The 18,887-nt window shown below is 38.3% G+C and overlaps 2 pseudogenes; both read left to right on the top strand.

Annotated features, from left to right (window-relative positions):
• The window catches only part of LOC119062909 (major facilitator superfamily domain-containing protein 8-like), a 45,879-nt pseudogene extending 27,691 nt beyond the window's left edge, over window positions 1–18,188 (top strand).
• LOC119062907 (peptidyl-prolyl cis-trans isomerase A-like) lies at window positions 16,170–16,732 on the top strand (annotated as a pseudogene).
• Window positions 18,189–18,887: the final 699 nt, after the last annotated feature.

Raw genomic sequence — 18,887 nt, 5'->3', positions numbered from 1 at the left:
TAACTCACAAAGGAAACTCCAATGGGTTATCAGACTTTTTGGAAGAAATCTTACAAGTTAGGAGAAAGTGGAATGAAATATTTAAAGTATTTGAAGACTAAGATCACCAGGCATGAATAATATATCCAGTAAAATTATCACTTAGATATGAAGGAGTAATAAAGGCCTTCTCACACCAACAAAAACTGAGGAAATTTACCATCTGCATTACAAAAAATGTAAAAAGGAGATCTGCTACCTATAACTACAAGACACACATATACAAAACTTTGAGTAAGATTACATATGGAAAAATTGAAGCAGAAAATTGCAACTCTATTTCAGAATATGATATTAAATAATGATAACATAAAGGTTAAAGGGGAAAGCATTTTATTTATTTATTTTTAAGCTTTTTTATTGATTATGCCATTACATTTGTTCTATTCCCCCCCTCCGTTCCCCTCCACCCTGCATACCCCTCCTCCACCATTTCCCCCTTTAGTTCATGAACACCTGTCTCAAATTCTTTAGATTCTGTATTTCCCCTACTATTCTTACCCTCCCCACTATCTATTTTCTATCTACTGTCTATGCTACTTATTTTCTGTACCTTCTCCCCCCTTCTCCTTCTCCCACTCCCCTGTTGCTAACCCTCCATATGATCTTCATTTCTATGGTTCTGCTCCTGATCTAGCTGTCCTCTTAGTTTGCTTTTGTTTTAGGTGTGGTTGTTACTAACTGTGAGTTTGCTGTCCTTTCACTGTTCATTCTTTTTGTCTTCTTTTCCTTAGGTAAGTCCCTTTAACATTTCATATAATAAGGGCTTGGTGATGATGAACTCCTTGAATTTGATCTTATTTGAGAAGCACTTTATCTGTCCTTTCATTCTAAATGAAAGTTTTGCTGGATAGAGCAATCTTGGTTGTAGGTCTTTGGATTTCATGACTGGGAATACCTCTTTCCAGCCCCTTCTTGCCTGTAAGGTCTCTTTTGAGAAATCTGCTGACAGTCTGATGGGAACTCCTTTGTAGGTGACAGTCCCCTTCTCTCTTTCTGCTTCTAGGATTCTCTCCTTCATTTTAATCTTGGCTAATGTAATGATGTTGTGCCTTGGTGTGTTTCTTCTTGGGTCCAACTTCTTTGGGACTCTCCGAGCTTCCTGGATTTCCTGGAAGTCTATTTCCTCTGCCAGAATGGGGAAGTTATCCTTTATTATTTGTTCAAATAAGGTTTCCACTCGTGACTCTTCCCCTTCTGGTACCCCTATAATTCGAATGTTGGAGCGTTTAAATATGTCCTGGAGGTTCCTAAGCTTCTCCTCATTTTTTTGAATTCTTGTTTCTTCATTCTTTTCTGTTTGGTCATTTTTTTTCTTCCTTCTGGTCCACTCCATTGATTTGAGTCCCAATCTCCTTTCCATTACTATTGGTTTCCTTTGTATTACCATTCATTTCAATTAGTTTAGCTTCCATATGTTTCTCTAATTTGTGACTAAAATCAACCAGTTCTGTGAGGATCCTGATAACCAGTGTTTTGAACTGTGCATCTGAAAGTTTGGCTATTTCTTCATTGCTTAGATTTATGGGCTCTGGGGCTCTGAGTTGTTCTTGAGCCATTTTTGGTCTGTTCGCGCCATTAAGTAAGCGGGGCGAAGCCTTAGTTGTTTACCAGGACGGGGCCGCCCAGGTGGCTGGTTTGTGACGCTGTGTGTGGGGGCGGGGTCAGAGAGGGAGCAATGGCGGTCCTCTCAGCTAGCCCAGTCCGTCCAGTCCCACCACTCACCCTGGGCCTGTTTATCCAATAGGAATTGTGCGAGCCTGTTGCCCCACGCCTGCTCCCCTCTTCACTGGTTTATCTGCACGCAGATGTGCAACCAACCGCAGACAGCCAGCCGCGCCTCTTCCCTGTGTGCTCCCGTAGCTAGCCCAAGATCCGCGCCTTCGGCTGTTTGTGCACCACCCATTTGGGGATTTTTTTTGCCAACCTGCTCCGCTGCTGGCTTCGCTCCTCTTACCGGTTTAGCTGAGCATTTAGTTGTCTTTGGACTCCGTATTGTCAATTTTCTGTGTGGCTTGGTTGTGTTTATTGTTGTTAAAAATAGTTGTTCTTAGATTTGGTTGTGCACGGAAGCAAGGTGGTTCCACCTATACCTCCATCTTGGCGGAAGTCTCAAAGGGGGAAAGCATTTTAAAAGACTAACTTCTACAATTGGGCAATGAATACACAGCATAAAAGGGATAATTTTTGACAAAAAAATACATAAAACAGGAAGAGTGTCATGGACTGCTCTGCCTGGTTTCAGGAATTGTAACTACCTCCATGGCTAAGGATGAATGAGTGACCTCCAGAATGCGAGCCACAGGAGACAAGGCTTTTCTCTGGTAGCAAATGCTGACTCAGTTTTCTCTCCCTGCCCCCAAAGCATGGTCTCTGTTGTTGACGGGGAAAGTATCCTCACAGCAGGGAGCAACCTAAGCCAGACATGATCACTGGGAGGCCATTGTGGAAGGACTGGAGGGGCTGCAAAAAAGAGGGAGCAATAAACCCATGCCCCCCCCATGTGACATAGCCTGAGTCCCCATGTCCTGATGGGGAGGGGTACAGCTCCTTGCCTTGCTGAGAGTGGATCCTGGGGGAAAAAAATCTAGCATCACAAAGAATTCTTCAAAAACCTGTGAAACCTACTCTACTAAGAGTGTTTTCAGTCATATGTTAAGGGTTCGAGCAGGAAACCCTAAAAGTTTCTGCAAAACTCCCTTCCTGACACACTCTGACTCAGACTAAGCCCTCAGATTTCTGTGAAATGTTACCTACTGTTTGATCCTTGCCACCCTGTATTCCTATGTATTACAACCCAATAAAAGCCCTCGGAGGAAGGAGCTTGAGGCCTTTTCCCCCCAAGAAACTGGCCACTGCTCGTGGCCCTTCCCTTTTGAGGCATCGGCCACCTCTCCTTCCCAAGCAGATCATGTCTTGGTAGTGTTGACTTTCATCCATGGCAGATGGGGGACTTGTGGAAAAAGTCACCCCCACAGAGGAGGAAAAGGACTGAACTTGCACAGGTGAGTAAAGATAAGATACAATCAGAAGAAAACTGACTATTATATGTATGAAACATTTTTTACATAAACCTAAGGATAATCATAAAAAACTCTACAGTTGGAACACATAACATAAAAAAGAAAAAAAATCAAAGAAAAATCACCCAACTAGAATAGCATAGAGAAACACAAGGGAAAAGAAACAATGGGTATTCAAAGCAACCAGAAAACAAAAGATAAAATGGCTGTGGTAAGTCTTTATATATTAGTAATTACCTTAATTGTAAATGGACTTAACTCACCAACCAAAAGGCACAGAGTAGCAGAATGGATTGAATAAAATACCCTGCTATATGTTGCCTTCAGGAGACCCATCTCAGCTACAAAATCAAAGAGGCTCATAGTGAAGGGGTAGAAGCTAACACTTCAAGCAAATGGCATCAAGAGAAAAGTGGGTGTAGACATACTTATGTTAAAGAAAGTAAATTTCAGGGGGAAAAACATGAGACAAAGTTGGACATTTTATAATGATAAAAGAAAAATTCATCAAGAAGACATAACACATTAATATATATGCACCCAACCTGGAAGCACCAAAAATATAAATCAATAACATACCTAAAGGGAGAAACTGGCAAAAATACAAATGATAGTAGGGAACATGAATACTCCATTGAGGGCAATGGAAAGGTCAGAAAGTTGATAGGGAAGTACTGACTTTAAATCACACATAATCAATATTTATAGAATGTTCCATCCCCAAATGATGGAAATATACATTTTTTTCAGATGCACATGGGACATTCTCAAGTATATATCTTATTTCAGGGCACAAAACTAGTCTCAATAAATTTCAGTGGATTGAAAACATACCAATCTATTTTCCACCACAATTGTATGAAACTGAAATTAACTGCAAGAAAGCAAGGAGAACCACAAATATGTTCAACATGATGCTGAAAGACTATTGGGTCAAAGAAGAAATAAAAGGTGAGATCAAAAGATACACAAAGATGAGAGGCTGAAAATGGTAGTGGGGTAGGTGTGAGCTGAACCCACTGGCTTTTGCACCCAACTGGGACACCTAGCCAATCTTCTGAAGAACAGAGTGAACCACCAATGGAATCCCAGCTTATATGAAGTTTGGAAGCCAAAATTGTAAAGGACATTGAAAAACAGACAGTACAGAGATTATATTGAGACAGTAAGGTCCCTGGGACCTACACTGGGACCAGAGCTACTGTGGTCCCCAGCCTGGTGCCTGGCGCTGGGGCCAGCAGCTACCATAGAAGCTTTGGAAGAGCCAGATTAGCCATTGTAATTGTAATTTCTCAGCTCCCTCCACTACCAGAGCAGGGAAGGCAGCCCCGCATAGACATGGATGCTTAAAGTTGCTGGGGAAGATAAAGACTTAGTGGGAGATGCACAGAGATAGGACTTAGTAGGAGATGCACAGAGAAACTGGGGGGCCTGGTGACACCTGGAAAAAGGGTAAGTATTGGGCCATGACAGACCCTGAATCAGATAGTCTCCAGATTGGTTAGAGAGTTAGGCTGTATGAGAAGCCAGGTATTTGTTAAGAACAGCAGGCACAAACAAGAAGAATTTACTAAAAAAAGGCTCTGTGCTAGACGCTTTTTTTGTGCTAGATGCTGGGCAACTGTGAATATTGCAGACTAGACCTGGCCTTCATCCTTGAAAAACCACAGGAAAGATAAAAATCAAAGCCTAGCCTCCATATGCCTGCAGAATCCAGGAAGACAGCAGAACTTGCTTAGCCGGTTTTAAGTAAGCAAGGGGCCTTTCTGTTTTGTTTTGTTGTTTAGTTTTTTGTTTTTGTTTTTGTTTTCCCAAATGTGAGACAATAAGATCTGAAGCTTTGGAAGAACCAAAGACAAATCCAGAGAGGGATCACAAGGCTGATGCCAACAACTGAGCAACTGTGACAAATTTCACTTTGCTATCCTATAGAACTTGCACTTTATTGTTTACTTTTATTATTTTATCATAATATTTATTTTATTATTATTTACTTATTTTCTTTCTGTTTGGTTTTCTTCTTTCTATTTTGTTTTTTTGTTTGCTCAATCGCATTGTTTGACTGGTTTTCCTTATTCTCTCTTTCTTATTGCACTTCAATTTTTCTTCTTTCACTTCACTGGTATTCCATTAGTACACTACTCTTGGTCTTTTGCTTTCTATTCTTTTTGTTCAGATCATATATTTCTTGTCATATTATTGTTATTCCAGTATTGTTGTAAATAATTGCTGTTCCATATTATTGTAAATACTACACAGCACCCCTCCCTGGTCTTGGCCCATTTAACTATCTTCCTCAGCTTTATTACAGTTGTGGTTAACTCTATTCTCTCGCATTCTATATACCTAGTTTCTATCCCATATTCTCAGTATATTGCAACATCTAACCTCACAAAAGCATTGTGTTTTCTAGATTCAGCTCACATTCTTGGAGACTTCCGCTAAGATGGAGGCGTAGGTGGAAGCACTGTGCCTTCTTGCGCAACCAAGTTTAAAAACAACAAAGTTTTAGCAACAAAAATGCAGCCAAACCACAGAAAATTGAACTACACGGAAATCTGACAACAACAAACCCTTCAGCCAAACCGATAAGAGGGGTAGAGCCAGCAGCAGAGCAAGGTTGGGCAGGAAAGATCCACCAGACCAACCAGGGCGCACAACCCAGGTGTGCCAGCAGCCATGGGCGGATCACAGGTGTGGAGAAGCAGACAGACCTACTGAGGGCGCACGGCGGTGGACCCACTGAGGGCGAACCGTGGTCATATATTTGCGTGCAGATAAACCAGTGAGGGAGCGAGCAGTAAGATGGACTGAGCAGGCCCCAGAGGCAGGAAACAGCAGAGGGAACCACCATTGTCCCTCTCTGACTGCGCCCCCCCCCATACAGCTTCACAAAACAGCGACCTGGGTGGCCCCATCCTGGTGAACAACTAAGGCTCCGCTTCTCATACATAACAGGTGTGAACTGATCAAAACATGGCTCAAGAACAACTCAGAGCCCCAGAACCCATAAATCTAAGCAATGAAGAAATAGCAAAACTTTCAGATGCACAGTTCAAAACACTGGTGATCAGGATGCTCACAGAACTGGCTGATTTTAGTCACAAATTAGAGGAACGTATGGAGGCCAAACTAATTGAAATGAAGGAAAATTCACAGGAAACTAATAGTAATGTGAAGGAAACTGAGACTCAAATCAAAGGAGTGGACCAGAAGGAATAAAAAATGACCAAACAGAAAAGGATGAAGAAACAAGAATTCAAAAAAAGGAGGAGAGTCTTAGGAACCTTCAGGAAATCTTTAAACGTTCCAACATTCAAATTATAGGGGTACCAGAAGGGGAAGAGGAATACCCACGAGTTGAAAACTTATTTGAACAAATAATAAAGGATAACTTCCCCAATCTGGCAAAGGAAATAGACTTCCAGGAAATCCAGGAAGCCCAGAGAGTCCCAAAAAAGTTGGACCCAAGAAGAAACACACCAAGGCACATCATCATTACATTAGCCAAGATTAAAATGAAGGAGAGAATCCTAGAAGCAACAAGAGATAAGGGGACTGTCACCTACAAAGGAGTCCCCATCAGGCTGTCAGCAGATTTCTCAAAAGAGACCTTACAGGCAAGAAGGGGCTGGAAAGAAGTATTCCAAGTCATGAAATCTAAAGACCTACAACCAAGATTTCTCTATCCAGCAAAGCTTTCATTTAGAATGGAAGGGCAGATAAGGTGCTTCTCAGATAAGAGCAAATTCAAGGAGTTCATCATCACCAAGCCCTTATTATATGAAATGTTAAAGGGACTTATAAAAAAAAAAAATAAGTTATTAACCCTAAGGGGGGAGGGGGGTGGAAAAGAAGACAGGGGGAAAAGAATGAACAGTGAAAGGACAGCAAACTCACAGTTATTAACAACCACACCTAAAACAAAAGCAAACTAAGAGGACAGCTAGATCAGGAGCAGAACCATAGAAATGAAGATCATATGGAGGGTTAGCAACAGGGGAGTAGGAGAAGGAGAAGGGTGGAGAAGGTACAGAAAATAAGTAGCATAGATAGTAGGTAGAAAATAGATAGGGGGAGGGCAAGAATAGTATGGGAAATATAGAATCTAAAGAACTTGAGACACGTGGTCATAAACTAAAGGGGGGAATGGTGGGGCAGAGGGTGTTCAGGGTGGAGGGGAATGAAGGGGGAATAGAACAACTCTAATGGCATAATTAATAAAATATATTTTTTAAAATTCCTCCCCAAAAAAGTTCAGGACCAGATGGCATCACTGGTAAATTTTACCAAATGTTCAAAAATTAATATCTATCTTTCTCTAACACTTCCAAAAATTTGGACAGGAGGGATTACTTCTTAAATCCTTTTACGGGGTAAACATTACCTTGATACCAAAACCAGGCAAGGAAACACACACAAAAAGAAAATTACAAGGCAATATCTCTGATGAACAGAGAAGTAAATTCTAAACATAGTACTAGCAGATGAAATACAACATATTAAAAGGATAACACATTCTGATCAAGTGGGATTCATTCCAAAGATGCAAGCATTTTTCCGCATATGCAAACAATCATGTGATACACCACATTAACAAAATACTAAATAATATGATCACATCAATAGGTATAGAAAAACATTTTAAAATGTACAACATCCATTTATAATTAAAACACTCAATAAAATGTATATAAAAGGAAAGTACTTCAAGATAATAAAGGCCATAGATGACAAACCCTTAGCTAATATTAATCTCAACGATAAAACACCAAAAGCTTTTCCTCTAAGATCAGGAACAAGGAAAGATGAACACTGTAACCACTTTTATTCAACATAGTACTGGAGGTCCTAGCCAGAGCAATAAGTCAAAAAATAAATAAATAAAAGCCAACCAAACTGGGAATGGGATATAAAATTCTCATTATTTATAGATGACATGATTCTTTATATAGTAAATCCTACAAGTGAGTGTGGGCTGGAGTCACCCTCACCCTCTTGCACTACTGGAATTGACCCCTTAATTGGCATTAACCATACTGGGCAGAACAAAGGGTCCCAGAACAGTGGAAGCTGACAGCCTCTCACATGAGACCTGGTGAGAATAGGAAATTACAGCATCTTGCAATGCTGAAGAGCATTGCTGGATTCTGTATCTTGCTATGTTTCTGAGTAGTGTAGGATTTACTATTACAATAATGTCAATACAACTAAATCTTCAAAAGATTGATCAGACAGCCGATACAAGTTTTTTGGACTGGGTTGTTGTTTAGTTAACCTTTGACCAAATGGTAGCTTCATCTACACGTTGTTTGTGGTGTAATTACAAACGAACTAAAGAACTTCTCATTGTGTCCACCTTCATTTCAGTGGCAGTAAACTGCCTCTATACATGTGTCCATGTCCCAGCTTCTCTTAATAAATGTTACCTTCTTGGATGGAGTGACCCTCAGTTAACCATCTGGAGGAAAATACCCACCAAAGAAAGACATGACAACAATAAAAACCCAGACACATACAGAGAGCCAAAATAAATGCGCCTAAGACCAGCAAGCTCAAGAGATCAAGACTACACCACTGCAGCTCACAGGTTTTCTACCATAGAACTTCACATTATAAACCCAGGGAGACAGAAAGATCAATTTAACAAGCAGAGGCTAAAAAGAAAAGTCTCACAATGGGAAGACTAAGAAACAATCCCCAAATGAAAGGAAAGTAGGAAGCCTCAGAAAGAATGCTAAATGAAATAGAGGCAACCCAACTATCAGATATTGAGATCAAAACAATGGTTATAAGGAAGCTCAATGAACTCAGTGATAATTACTGAAAACTACAGGGAAACTACAATGAACTCACTGCAAACTATATCGCCAAGAAAAAGGAAATAGAAACTATCAACAAGGACCAGGAGGAAATGAAGAATACACTTTCTGAACTGAAGAACACAGTAGAAGGAATCGAAAGTAGGCTAGATGAAACAGAGGACCAGATCAGCGATCTGGTAGGAAAAAAACCACCCAGAATGAGCAAGGAAACAAAAAGAGGCTCAGAAAAACTGAAGAGAGGTTAAGGGAAATTCACGTAAACATGAAACATAATGTAATATCTGTATAATAGGGATACCAGAAGAAGAGCAAGGGATAGAAAACCTGTTTGAAAAAGTAATGATGGAAAACTTCTCTAATTTGATGAGAGAAAATGGCACACAAATCCATGAAACAGAGAGTACCACTCTAGAGGAACTCAAACAGGCCCACTTCAAGACATATCATAATTAAAATGGTAAAATTCCAAGACAAAGAAAGAATCTTAAAGGCAGAAAGGGAGAAAAGGAAAGTAACATACAATGGGGTCCTGATAGGACTAAGAGCTGACTTTTCCATGGAAACACTCCAAGCCAGAAGGGAACAGAAAGCAATATGCCAAGTAATGCAAACCACAGGCCTGCAACCAAGACTACTGTATCCAGCAAAGCTCTCATTAAAATGGAAGGCCAAATAATGAGGTTTCCAGACAAAAGAAGTCTCAAAGAACATACGTCCTCCAAACTAGCTCTGCAAGAGATGCTAAAGTGACTGCTTTACAAACAGGAAGAAAAACAGTGAAAGAGAGGGGAACACTGGCAAAAAAAATGGTAATGAATAAGTACCTATCAATAATAACCTAAAATGTAAATGAATTAAATGACCCAGTCAAAAGACATAGAATAGCTGAATGTATAAGAAAGTATGACCCACAAATATACTGCCTACAGGAGACCCACCTCAGAACAAAAGACACACACAGACTGAAAGTGAAGGGCTGAAAACAAATATTTCAAACATATGGAAAGGGAAAAAAAAGCCGGGATAGCAATACTCATATCAGACAAAATAGACGTCAGAAAAAAGAACCATAAAGAGACCCAGAAGGTAACTTCATAATACTAAAGAGAAGAATCCATTAAGAACACATAAACATTGTAAATATATATGCACCCAACATAGGGGCATCCAAATACATAAAGCAAATCTTTGAGGACTTCAAGAAAGATATAGACAGCAACACAATTATAGCAGGGAAATTTAACACCCCCTATCAAAAATGGACAGATCTTCCAAACAAAATATCAACAAAGATATCATGTCAATAAACAATGCCCTAGATCAAATGGACTTAACTGATATATATAGAACCCTTCATCCCAAAGAATCAAAATACACATTTTTAAATGCACATGGAACATTTTCAAAGATAGACCACGAGATAGTACAAAAAAAAGTCCCAACAAATTCAAGAAAATCAAAATCATATCAAGCATTTTCTGCCACCAAAGAGGATTGAAACTAGAAACTTCTCCCTTCCTGTTTATTGTGATTGTTAATTGTGTGTTACTTCAGGTTTGATCTCACCAAGCTATTGGCCATAGTGTTCATGTTGTCCAGTAGGCACATTCACCCTTAAATGACACAGTCACTCCATTGCCCTTGTTCTGAATCACCTATTCTTTCTTTACACTTTTCTGAAACTCCCAGTGCTGACTTTTCTTGTTCAGTTCCAAATTACATGGCTTATTCCTTTCAGTAACATCATATTGTAAATCAATCAAAGATTAGCTTCACTTGATTCCTTTTTTCCAGATTTTTTTATTAATTGTATTTATGGCTTTCTACCTTAAATATATTCATCTATAATTTGGGGAAAAAAAGAAAGCAACCTCAGAAAGAAATTCAAAATCATGGAGATAGAATAGCATGCTATTAAACAATGAATGGGTCAAGAAAGAGATGAAGCAAATCAAAAACTTTCTGGAAAGAAATAAAAATGAACTCACAACAATCTATATTAATGGGACACAGGAAAGGCAGTCCTGAGAGAGCACTCCATAGCATCACAGGCCTACCTAAAAAAGAAAGAAACATTTGAAATAAACAACCTAACCCTACACCTACAAGAAGTTTAGGAACAACAACAAAGACATCCCAGAGCAAGTAGAGGAAGGAAATAACAAAGAGCAGAGAAGAATTAATGACATAGAGACTAAAAACACAATTGTTAGGATCAATAAATACAGAAGCTGGTTCTTTGAATATATAAAAAAATCAACAAGCCTTTAAGCAGACTTGTCAAGAAAAAAAGGGGCAACTTAAAACTTGTCAGGTGTCCAAGACACCTGATAAGAAATATGGCCCAAATGAAAGAACACAGCAAAACCTCAGGAATAAGTTGTGAGGAGATTTCCAAACTAATTGATGGAGAATTTAAAGCCCTGGTAATCAAAATGCTCACAGAACTGATTGAGCTTGGTTGAGAAATGAAAAAACAAATGAAAGATACCCAAAATGAAATAAAGCAAAATACTCAGGGAACCAACAGTGACAAGAAGGAAACCAGTGGTCAAATCAATGATGATTGGAAAAAACGAATGAAATAAACATCCAACTGGACATGAGTGAAGAAACAAGAATCCAAAAAAAATGAAGAAAGGCTGAGGATTCTCTGGGACAACTTGAAACATTCCAATATCCAAATTATAGTGGTGCCAGAAGAAGAACAACAACAGCAAGAAACTGAAAATTTATTTGAACAAATAATAAAGAAGAACTCCCTCAATCTGGCAAAGTAAATAGACTTCCAGGAAGTCCAGGAAGCTCAGAGAATCCCAAAGAAGTTGGACCCAAAGAGGAACACACCAAAGCACATCATCATTTAGTTACCCAAGATTAAAGACAAAGAGAAAATCCTAAAAGCAGCAAGAGAGAAGGAGACAGTTACCTACAAAGGAGTTCCCATAAGACTATCAGCTGATTTCTCAAAAGAAACCTGGCAGGCAAGAAGGGGCTGGAAAGAAGTATTCCAACCATGAAAGGAAAGGACCTACATCCAAGATTACTCTCTTCAGAAAAGATTTCATTTAAAATGGAAGGGTAGATAAAATGCTTCCCAGATAAGGTTCAGTTAAAGGAGTTCATCATCACCAAGCCCTTATTAAATGAAATGTTAAAGGGTCTTACCTAAGAAAAAGAAGATAAAAAACATGAACAGTAAAATGAATACAAATTCATCAACTACTAAAAAATGAACCTAAAAGAAAAGCAAAACAATGAAAACAAAAACTAACCAGATAACCAGAACAGGTACAGAATCAGAGAAATGGACATGACATGGAGGGATTTCAGTGGTGAGGGGAAGGCAGCAATAGTGGGAAAAAGGTACAGGGAAGAAGAAGCATACTTATTAGGCATAACCTAGGTGAGAGAAGATAAAAAAGATATAGGAAACAGAGAATTCAAATAACTTTTATGTACAACACATGGACATGAACTAAGCAGGGGAATGCTGGAGGATGGGGGGACAGGGTGGAGGGGATAGAAGGGGAAGAAATTGGACAAACTAATAGCATAATCAATAAAAATACTTTTACAAAAGCAAAAAAAATAATAGAATTCTAACAACAGTTATTTTTGATATGAGAATCGTGATTTTCTATTTTCTATAATTTCTAAATGGTCCTCTGAATGAATGTTTTTTATAATCATAGAAGAATGAAAAAAAAAGAAAAAAGAGGACCCAAATAAACACAATCAGAAATGAAAGAAGAGAGATTATGATTGATACCACAGAAATACAAAGCATTGTAAGAAATTACTATGAAGAACTGTATGCCAAGAAATTTGAAAACCTAGGGGAAATGGACACATTTCTGGAAAAATGAAGAAGAAGCAGAAAGTGTGAACAGAACAATAACAGCAGAAGAAATTGAAGCAGTAATCAAAAAACTCCTGACAAAAGCCCTGGACCAGGGAGTTGCACAGGAGAATTCTACAAAGCATTTAAGGAAGAGCTAACCCCTATCCTTCATAGACTATTCCAAAAAATCCAGAATGATGGAAGACTCCCAAACTCTTTTTATGAAGACAGCATCGTCCTAATCCAAAAACCAGATAAAGCTACAACAAAGAAAGAAAACTTCAGACCAATGTCGCTGATTAACATACATGCTAAAAATCCTCAACAAAATATTAGAAAACTGCATCCAGCAATATGTTAAAAAAATCATACACCATGATCAAGTGGGATTCATCCCAGGGATGCAATGATGGTACAATATTCACAAGTCAGTAAGTGTAATACATCACATAAACAAAAGCAAAGACAAAAATCACAGGATCATATCAATAGATGTGAAAAAAGCATTTGATAAGGTACAGCACCTATTTATGACAAAAAACAGTCAACAAAGTGGGAACAGAGGGAGCATTCTTCAACAAAATAAAGGCCATATATGAAAGATCTACAGCCAACATCATACTCAAAAAATCTTAAGAGCTTTCCCACTAAGATCAGAAATAACACAAGGATGCCCGCTTTCACCACTCCTATTCAACATAGTATTGGAAGTCTTAGACACAGCATTCAGACATGAACAAGAAATAAAAGGCATCCAAATTGGAAAGGAGGAAGCAAAACTGTCATTTTTTTGCAGATGACATGATAGTGTACATAGAACATCTTCTAGACTCCACCAAAAAACTACTCAACCTAATAAGTGAATTTGGCAAAACAGCAGGATACAAAGTCAATATTCAGAAATCAAAGGCATTTTTGTAAACCAACAATAAAATATCAGAAACAGAAATCAGGAAAAAAATCTGATTTGATACAGCAACAAGAAAAATAAAATACTTAGGAATAAACCTAACCAAGCAGGTAATTGACCTGTACTCAGAAAACTATACAACACTGAAGAAAGCAATTAAAGAAAACACAAATAGAAGCATGTATGATGTTCATGGATTGGAAGAATTAACATCATCAAAATGTCCATACTATCCAGAGCAATTTATACATTCAATGCAATATATATCAAAATAATGATCACATATTTCACAGATATAGAATAAACATTTCAGAAATTTATATGGAACCACAAATGACCCTGAATAGTTGTAGCAATTTTGAGAAAGAAGAAAAAGTAGTAGGGACCACAATACCTGATATCAAACTGTATTACAAGGCTACTATAATCAAAACAGCCTGGTATTGGCATAAGAACAGACACATGGACCAATGGAACAGAATAGAAAGACCAGAAATAAACCCAAGTCTCTACGGTCAATTAATATTCAACGAAGGGAAAAGAATGATAAAATGGAGTAAAAATAGCCTCTTCAACAAATGGTGTTGGGAGAAAAATTGAAACTCAATCACCAACTTACGCCATACACAAAAATAAAATCAAGGTGAAAAAAGACTTAAATATAAGTCATAGCACCATAAAAGTCCTAGAGAAAAACATCAGCAGAAAAATCTCAGACAGTCCAGGCAGCAATATCTTCACTGATATGTCCCCTAGAGCAAGGGACATAAAGGAAAGAATAAACAAATGGGACTTCATCAAATTAAAAAGTTTCTGCATGGTCACAGAAAACAGCATTAAAATGAAAGGAGAACCAACCATATGAGAACACATATTTGCTAATGATACCTTGGACAAAGGTTTGATCTCCAAAATATATAAAGAACTCACATGACTCCACTCCAGAAAAACAAACAACCCAATTTAAAAGTGGACAACAAAAGACTTGAACATACACTACTCCAAGGAGGACATACAAAGGGCCCAGAGATGCTCAGCATCACTAGCCATTAGACAAATGCAAATTAAAACCACAGTGAGATACCACTTCACACTGGTCAGAATGGCCATCATAAACAAATCAACAAACAGCAAGCATTGGAGAGGATGTGGAGAAAAGGGAACCCTAGTGCACTGTTGGTGGGAATTCAGACTGGTGCAGCCACTATGGAAAACAGTATGGAATTTCCTCAGAAAACTGAAAATGGAACTCCTTTTTATTCAGCAATTCCACTGCTAGGATTATATCCCAAGAGCTCTGAAACACCAATCCAGAAGAACATATGCACGCCAATGTTCATAGCAGCCCAATTTGCAATAGCCGAGTGCTAAAAGAAGCCTAGGTGCTCATCAGTAAATTAGTGTGTCAAAAAACTGTGGTACATTTACACAATGGAATACTGTGCAGCAGAAGGAAAGAAGGAGCTCTTCCTTTCTTTGGGACATTGTGGATAGAACTGGAGAGCATTATGCTAAGTAAAATAAGCCAGGCGGTGAGGGACAAATACCATATGATCTCACCCTTAACTGGAATATCATCAACAAAAATAAAAAGCAAACAAAATATAACCAGAGACATTGAAATTAGGGACAATGTGACAATGTTAAGGACAATGTAACAATAACTAGAGGGGAGGGGGGAGGAAACAATGTGGGAAATGGTTTTGAGGAACTACTATAACAGACACACGGACAAAACCAAGAAGGAGGGTGGAAGCAAGGGAGGGAAGTCCATTTGGCTGGGGGTGGGGAGTAGTGGGAGGAAAATGCCAACAAATGTAATTGAACAATAAAATATTTTTTAAAAGCATAATTCCTTAAAAAGTCAATAAATACTATTTCTTGGTTGTTAATGAATTAGTGGGGTTCAGAGCAGGAAAGCCATTACAACATTATATATTGCTGGTGTTACTTTCCTTCAGGAAAGAATAAGTTCCTTGGCAAACACAAATGCATGCCAAGCATTGGGTTTTTTTCTAGGTCCAGATTTTCAGAATTATTTTGTACTCTTTGGGATAAAAGGGCATGACGGAGAAACTATAAAGCAGCAGATAAACATGTATACAAAACCAGTTTTATCTAGTACTTCTAGTACTTTCCTGGGACTTCTAAATATTTTTCTGATCCTTATAATATTAACAGAATACCATGTGGATGACTCAGGACAATAGTGTAAAAATATTAATTTTGAAGAAGCAAATACAGATGAAGTTCAGGTTCCCCAGGGAAATACTGATCAAGTTGCTGTTACAACTACCAGTGTTTTGTTTTCCATGATCCTATCTACCTTTGCCCTTCTTTGAAACCATCCTTACTCCATTAGCAATGGATATGCATGCCTTGACTGTGTTATATGATGGAATACTATTGGGCTGGCCAAAAAGCCCATTGCATTTTTTTTGTATGATGGCTCCTAGTAGTGCTTAGTTGTCTTTAACGTTATTCAAAATAATTTTGTTAGATTTTATTGTGACAGCTGTCATATCAGCATGCATTTAAAAACATTATCAGCCTTGTACTTGCCAGTGCTGCCTCAGACCTTCCCATGCCCAGCCACAGTCAACCCCACTGTGTTCTCTGACATCACTGCTGAGGGAGAGCCATCAGGCCATGTCTCCTTCAAGCTGTTTGCAGACAAAGTTCCAAAAGCAGCAGAAAACATTCATGCTCTGAGCATTGGGGAGAGAGGATTAGATTATAAAGTTTCACACTTTCACAGAATTAGTCCAGGATTTATGTGTCAGTGTGGTGACTTCACACACCACAATGGCACAGGTGGCAAGTCCATCTAAGGGCAGAAATTTGATCATGAGAATTTTATTTTGAAGCACACAGGCCCTGACATCTTGTCTATGGCAAATCCTGGACCTAACACAAACAGTTCCCAGGTTTTCATCTGCACTGCCAAGACTGAGTGGCTGAATGGCAAGCATGTAGTCTTCAGCCAGGTGAAGGACAGCATGGATGTTATGACAGCTGTGGAGCTCTATGCATCCAGGAATGGCAAGACCAGCAAGAAGATCACAATACTGACTGTGGACAACTCTCATAAATTTGACTTGTGTTTTTTTTATCTTAACCACCAGACCATTCCTTCTGTAGCTCAGGAGAGCACCCCTTCACCTCATCTACTTGGAATATTCTATAAACTTCATGCTCTTGACACAGTTCATTGGGTTCCATGCCTTCCTTACCCCTTCCAAGTCTAGCTGGTTTGCAGAGTTAAGTTTATGATTATGAAATAAAAACTAAACAACAAAAATTTTAATTTTAAAAATTTATCAAAAGTGGTGAATTTTGTGCAGCCATTTTAATATTGAAGATGGAAAAACATATGCAACATTTTTGGTGTATTATGCTTTATTACTTAAAGAAAGGTTAAAATGAAACTGAAATGCAAAAGAAAAATATACACAGTATAAAGAAGGTCCTGTGACTGATCAAACATGTCAAAAGTGGTTTGCAAAGTTTCTTGGTACTATTGACATTTTGGCCAAATAATTCTTTGCTGTGAGGTTTGTTTTTTTTAAATTGGAAGATGTTTAGCAGCACCCCTGGCCTCTGTTCACTAGAAGCCAATAGCAGGAGAGAGCCAACACACTCAAAATACCCAAATCAATAAAGTTGTTGGTGAAAATGAAAAGTGTGTCTTTTATTTTTTTAAATGTTCTGTTTTTTTAAGATCTCTATTTATTCATCTTTAGAGGGTAAGGGAAGGACAGAAACATCAATGTATGGCAGCCTCTCCTGCTCCCCACCCCCACCACCCCCACCCCTATCCCCATCTGGGAACTGGCTCGCAACCCAGGCATGTGCCCTGACTGGGAATCAAACCCTGATTGTTTGGTTCACAGGCCCGCGCCCAATCCACTGAACTACACCAGCCAGGCCAAATGTCTATTTTATTTATGGGAAAAATGTAATGGATTTTTTGGCCAACCCAATGACACTTGCTGCTCTTGGAGTTGGGGCAGTTATTATTTTAATAGGTATTAAATCACTTTAAAAAAGATTGGCAAGCATACTAACATACTATTCTACTGAGAGGACTCATCATTGTATGAATTGGCTTCTTTGTCTTGTTACCCAGGGAAATCAGTTTGCCTAAATACAATGGAAAGGCTCACATTTAATTGAATCCCTAATACCACATATGGGGAAATTATTGTTACTCTTGGAGGTCACCAAGAGAAGACCTGGCCCAGTTCTTCGCATCAGCTGTGCTGACTGAAATAAGCTATCCATTCTGCAATTTTATATTCTGTACGCTATATTAAAAAATTCTGGGACCAAAACATAAGGGTATGTACAAGGGCTGGTTAACAGCTTCTGGTAGTGCAGCAGGGATTCTTGGACCTGTGTTCATCGGTCAAGTGTATATTTAACAATGGGCATTCAGCCTTGTATGTGAAATAGTGGTACTCATCAACCCACTTTGGAGAGTAGTTTACAAAAAACTTGTTGCTTTTCCTATAAGGCATGGAAGGATTCAAAAGCAACTTTGCTAACATTAAGATGGAAAGTACATGCTATAAGGGACTTCTTTTACTAAGGCTTGGTTGAACAATTGCTATGAGTCAGTTTCCAAAAATCAGGCTTTGGATATTGTACATTCTGAATAACAAGAATGTATATAGAATAATAAAATTATGTGAGTAATTATGAATAATAAGGTAATATAAAAGCATTCTGGGTTATAATTTCTTTATCTCAAAAATATTTTTCATTTAATAACTTTTGGAAGGATTGCATGAGCTCATGAGTGAATTGTCTATAAATATGAAATTGTATTTTTAATTCAAACTGCAGAGGAGTCATTAAAAATGAGAGACTATTCAGTAAAACCATATGGAGAATTCTGTAAGAATTACCTATAACCAAATGAAATTATGAAAACTGTTTACCTAAATAGAGGTACATTTATTTTTAAATACCTATTTCTTATTTATTTAAAATGCATTTTCTTTTTTTAAAATTTATTTATTTTTATTGATTATGCCATTACAGTTGTTCTATTCCCCCCTTTCATTCCCCTCCACCCTACCCCCCGTCCCCACCATTACCCCCCCTTTAGTTTATGACCATGTGTCTCAAGTTCTTTAGATTCTATATTTCCCATACTATTCTTGCCCCCCCATCTATTTTCTATCTACTGTCTATGCTACTTATTTTCTGTACCTTCTCCCCCCTTCTCCTCCTCCCACTCC

The sequence above is a fragment of the Artibeus jamaicensis genome, unplaced genomic scaffold (genome assembly GCF_021234435.1).
Source record: "Artibeus jamaicensis isolate MK-2021 breed Jamaican fruit bat unplaced genomic scaffold, CSHL_Jam_final contig_3238, whole genome shotgun sequence".
In the NCBI taxonomy this organism is placed as follows: Eukaryota; Metazoa; Chordata; class Mammalia; order Chiroptera; family Phyllostomidae; genus Artibeus; species Artibeus jamaicensis.
Note: the sequence above shows the minus strand (reverse complement) of the source record. Positions and strands in the feature narration are given on the sequence as shown.